Source organism: Schistocerca americana, chromosome X (assembly GCF_021461395.2).
Source record: "Schistocerca americana isolate TAMUIC-IGC-003095 chromosome X, iqSchAmer2.1, whole genome shotgun sequence".
Taxonomy (NCBI): Eukaryota; Metazoa; Arthropoda; class Insecta; order Orthoptera; family Acrididae; genus Schistocerca; species Schistocerca americana.
Window position 1 is genome coordinate 378494036 of NC_060130.1, and position 6060 is coordinate 378500095.

General features: G+C 39.4%; 1 pseudogene; it reads right to left on the minus strand.

Moving 5' to 3' along the window:
* Positions 1-2468: 2468 nt before the first annotated feature.
* Positions 2469-2586, minus strand: LOC124556951 (annotated as a pseudogene).
* Positions 2587-6060: the final 3474 nt, after the last annotated feature.

Sequence of the window (6060 nt, forward strand, 5' to 3'; positions counted from 1 at the left end):
GAACATATATTCACCAAGAAAGAATAAACACAAAACTCAAAATAGTGTTTTCTAGCAAAAAATAAAACTTTACAATAAATTGTCCAAGGATATTAAAGAGTTTCTCTTAAGCAATACATTCTCTCCTGTGAAGGATTACTTACATAATACACAGCAAGGTGCTGCGACCAGGCAAAACTACTTTTCGTCGGGTCGTAACTGTAGGGTCATTGATATCTCTGGGAGAAAGCTCATCAAACTAGAACACAAGAAATACTAGTTCACTTTATTACATAAATGAATAAGAGATTTACTTAACTTTGCCACACTTCTGTGCCACACGAGTGCTGGATAATTTACACTGCCATTGACTGTGAAAGCTTCACTTGATGCACTAAGTAATACACTGTTCTCTTGAGGTACAATGTTCTACATTTACAGCAGCACAAGTTCATCTGAAACTTCAGCAGCTCGTTGGTCCTACACTATGATACTGACTCCTGCAGATGATGTCACAAACTGGCTGAGCTCTTGCATGCTCGACACTGTATTGACCTCAGCGTCAGGGCGCTGCTATCTGAGAGAGAGGCGTGATTTTCTGTAATGCCTCCCAACGGTTGTTGTTGATTGCAGCAAACTCTCACTAATGTCTGCGGTATCTATTCGCCTTCCCGACTTCGGCGTGGCACTATTCTCTGGAGAATAATACGAAACAAGGGTTTTCTAACAATGTAATATAATTAAATAATAATAATAATAATAATAAAGCATGGCTCTCATTTCACACCACTCTATTTTCCTTTCTGGTAAACCTTAGACCAAAGTTCCACAGTGGACATTAATAGCATCTGATCCTTTTTCTGAACTGTAGTTTTCACTGATTGTGGAGGGAAGATGACTGTTTCCAAGAAAACAAATGGTAAGTTGCTGTACAGAACATGGAAACCAAGCCCTGTCGCCAAAGTCCTGCTGTCAGCTTATAGTCTTATTAGTACTAGGTTATGTAATAAAGCATGTATACTGTGTATAATATGTATGATAATTGGTACTGAGATATAAATGAACAGTGTAGCACAATATTTTTCAGTTACTAATTAACTTCTTTGCAGAACATATTGTACATTAGGAATAAACCGAACGTTGCGCTGTTTTATACAGACTGACCTTTTTTATTCAAGAGGATGGAGTCTGCAATCTCCATCTAGCCACCCTAATTTGGTTTTCTGTGGTTTTCAAAAAAAATGTTCAAATGTGTGTGAAATCTTATGGGACTTAACTGCTAAGGTCATCAGTCCCTAAGCTTACACACTGCTTAACCTAAATTATCCTAAGGACAAACACACACACCCATGCCCGAGGGAGGACTCGAACCTCCGCCGGGATCAGCCACAGAGATGATGTGGTTTTCCTAAATTACTTCAGGTAAACGTTGGGGTGATTCTAACTATAAGGCCCCGATAGACTACCTGTCACATCCTTGTAAAAGTAACCTGTAGATATGTAAAATCTCTGCATATCAATTACGATTGCTTTTGGTTGGTTGGTTTGGGGAAGGAAACCAGACAGCGTGGTCATCAGTCTCATCGGATTAGGGAAGGATTGGGAAGGAAGTCGGCCGTGCCCTTTCAGAGGAACCATCCCGGCATTTGCCTGGAGTGATTTAGGGAAATCACGGAAAACCTAAATCAGGATGGCCGGACGCGGGGGTTACTTTTGTTCTTAAACTGTAATGCCAAGGTATCTCAAATACTCTTCTAAAAGTGATCCACGGATGAATATAACTTCTTCTATTACTACCACTGTTACTACCACCAGTACACAAGTATCAATATGCTGCTTGCTTCTGGCAAAGTTGATGGCAATTCCACTGCTGCAGCACGATTGTATGCATAAGTTTCCCAAAAAGAGATATTGTGCGATATTCGACGTCCGCAACAAATGAGACATGATTACGAGACACACAAAAGCAAATAGGTGCTGTATTTTCTGTCTAGAATATTCCCGAAATTGTAGTGTGTACGTACTAAAAAGGGCATTTTTGTCCTTGTTACATTTCCTTGCACGTATAGCAACACTCAAATATCTTGAGAAATTTACTGTACGTATGGTACACCTTCAGAAGTGTCTTTATTTTACAGGCCGGTCTTGATCACATAATTTTTTTTCTTTTACATTTCACTATGATTAGTTTCGGCTACTGCCATCTTCAGATCTATTACAAAAACTAAAACAGTGTGTAACCCACTAAATTTGTTTGCTGACGCTAAAAGTCATGGTGCTACATAAAAAACACTCCGTCTTCAGGCCACAAGTGACCTACCGGAACCATCCGACCGCCGTGTCATCCTCAAGGAGGATGCGGATAGGAGGGGCGTGGGGTCAGCACACTGCTCTCCCGGTCGTTATGATGGTATTCTGGACCTGAGCCGCTACTATTCGGTCGAGTAGCTCCTCAATTGGCATCACGAGGCTGAGTGCACCCCGAAAAATTGCAACAGCGCATGGCGGCCTGGTTGGTCACCCATCCAAGTGCCGAACACGCCCGACAGCGCTTAACTTCGGTGATCTCACGGGAACCGGTGTATCCACTGCGGCAAGGCCGTTGCCCCCTGGTGCTACATAAGAAAGATAAAATGTTTACATGATTAACAGCCATGTATACCAGCCATACATACCATAAAATATTCTGATGTAGTATCAACGTCAAACTGAACATGTAGGTGCGTAATATGTGCTGGTGATGATCAGAATGTGCCTGGTATTTATACAAGGAAACTAAGGCCAGCAGAGGGAACTATAGCTCGGCTACATGATTAACCAGTATTGCAATTGTAATGGTTTAAAAAAAAAGTTCAAATGTGTGTGAAATCTTATGGGACTTAGCTGCTAAGGTCATCAGTCCCTAAGCTTACACACTACTTAACCTGAATTTTCCTAAGGACAAACACACACACTCATGCCCGAGGGAGGATTCGAACCTCCGCCGGGACCAGCCGCACAGTCCATGGCTGCAGCGCCTTGACCACTCGGCTAATCCCGCGCGGCGGTTAAAATGTGGTACGCATAGTCATTAATTATAATTACTTCACATGAAAAAACGAGTGTCTGACGATAAAACATTTACTGACATACTCGACGTGGAACTGGATCCATACTTAAAATCCACATAAAAAGTGCAAATATTAATAATGTGAAGCTTCTAGCCTGGTAAGGTAAAACATACAGTTGTATAAAAGCCAGTATAAAAAGTATAAGATTAAAACACCTATAAAATAAAGTCTTACAGCCTGTCAGATCAATTACCGTAAAGGTAATTGTAAGGTAATTAACGAAGCTGTGACCATTAACTAAAAATTAAAAAATCGATACTCGATAGTACATCCGGAGTGCGGTCTCAATGGCGGCAATTCGTGGCTTCTCTGTATGACGTCCTTGTTTTCCTGCGGTGGAACTTGGGGAGGAAGGCGAAATGTCCTCGTCGCCGGCGGTCGGCGCACACGACCGCAAGCCGTTCCGCTGGGGCGCTCGACGCTGTTCAAACCAACAGGTTTTTGAATACATTAAAATAAGCATTTAGGTTAAACTCATTCTGTTCATTCAGCAGTAATTCCGGTTGCCGTTTCTGTGCACATAAATCTCCATTTCTTCGAATACGTCCAATAAGTGTCCCTTTGGCGCCCTATGCAACACTTTCATATTATTCTCTATATTTCATACCGAATGTTTTTCTCTGTCTAAATGTGTACCAAAAGCGCTCTTATCTCGGTTATATGTATGCTCTCTAAAACGAGCCTTGAAATTCCTTCCTGTCTGACGGATATAAAACCTGGCACAGTCTTGGTAGTTGATCTTATAGACACCAGATGCCAAATATTTGTTGCTGTTGTTGCCAACTTTGTGGCGTACTCTTCGTTTGAAATCAAATTTTTATTTTCGTTTTTCTGAAAGCCTGCGCAGTTCTGTCGGAAAATGCACCATTATTTGACACAGCAACAAATTTCTTGCCCTCTGGTTCTATTGTCTCCTTATCACATACTTTTTATTTTAGTTTGTTGTAAAGTTTCATTACGTCACGATCCTTATATCCGTTTACCTTGGCTACTTATCTAATCACACTTAATTCATCCACCTCGTCATTAAGGGGTGAGTGGCAGTTTCAGCATCCTGCTGATCATAGCCCATTTATGCTTCTTAGGGTGACAAGATTTCGCATTTATAATCGTGTCAGTGGCCGTCGTCTTCCTAAATATGCTAATTTTATGCCTTCCACCCCTTTTAGTCAAACTAAGATCCAAAAAACTTATACTTCCTACTTCCAGTTCCATTGTGAATTTGATTTTTTCGTGTATCAGACCCATTCTTTCTTCTACCTCGAGTATTTCACTTTCGTCACCATTGTACAGTAATATGATGTCGTCTGCATAACATCTGCAACAGATAATTTTTTCGCAGATCTCAGAATTTTGTTCGAAAACCTATCTTCTAGTTCATTTACAAATATCTCAGCTAAAGTACCAGACAACTGTTACCCATTGCGAGCCCGTCCTTCTGATAAAAAATCTTATCGTTCAACTTAAAATAATTAAAAGACAACACAAGTTCTAAAATTTCCAAATGTTCTACTATTTCGCCCTTACTAATCATCTTATACGTTAGCACGTTATTCCTTATATCTCCAATGTATCGTTTACTGGGACGTTGGTATAAAAGTTAACAATATCGAAAGAAGCCGTCGTAGCTCCAGCCGGGATTGGTACATCCTTAATCTCATTTGCAAATTCATAACTATTCTTGACATTGAATGATTTTTTATAACTATGTGATGCTCTTAGTTCCTTGTTGCATTCGCGGTTCAATTTGTAATTGGGACATGACATATTATCAATAACCGGCCGAATCGGGCCCCCTCTCTTGTGTAACTTAATTTGCCAACGAAGCACAGGAATGGATGGATTCATCATTTTTAATCTACGTTTCTCTTTTTCATCTGGAAACAAAAAGATACTGTTCTCAATTGTTTTCCTTACATCTGACTAAAATTTGTTCACAGCATTTTTCTTGACTTCAACTATCTTATCTGCAAGAAATTTTTCAGTTTTTTGGATGTAATCGCAATCATAAGTTGCGACAACCGAATTCCCTTCGTCAGCCCTCGTAACTAACGCCCTTTCCATTTCCAATTACTGATTTAGACATTTAAGTGCTTCTAAAGGTTTTGAATTTTTATGTTCGTAGCGACCTACTTTGGATATACATTTGTTAGTTTTTACTGCTATGTTCATTTTATCAAATTTGCTGAGTTTAGCCACGTCACAAGCAACGTTTACTTGCGCAATAGTATGTTTGATTACGCTTGGGCTCAATTTCGGAGTGATACTGAAATTTAAACCCTTATTCAGGAGATCCATTTCATTATCCATCATTTTTATGTTCGTGAGATTAACCACCCTGTTCGCAAATTGATGTTTGCCTTCCCGCTTTTCGTCTAATCTTACATTATTCTTCGTCTGTTAACTGGAGATTTTCTTCCTATGTCTCATTGCGATCTTTTTCTGTTCATTGTCCACTACACTACTAACACCTTTGAACATACATGAGAACTGTAATGGCGAGAGTAACGTCTAAAAGTAACTGTAGTCTGATGCTTCCAAATTACATTTTTTCGCTATTCTTGTATGCTTCCTTGATATCAGTCCTTATCCATAGAACTTCACTTTTGGGTTTCACACGTTTCGCTGCTGTAGAATTATTATTAATCCTTACATTAACATATTTAGGAACAATCTCCTCATCCAAACAGAATTTCTTAAACCTTATTTTCATTATATCTTTCAGAATGCGCGTTTTTTTTTTAAGGAACAATTTCACCTTATTCTTGGCCTGACTTGGCACAAACTTATCAACTGAAGACATAAAGTCTGAAAATTAGTCCCTGATCATATTTTTCAGTATGATAGGTTTCGGTTACTGCCATCTTCAGATCCGTTACAAAATCTAAAACAGTGTATAACCAACTAAATTTGTTTGCTGACGCTAAAAGTCCTGGTGCTACATAATAAAGATAAAATGTTTACATGATTA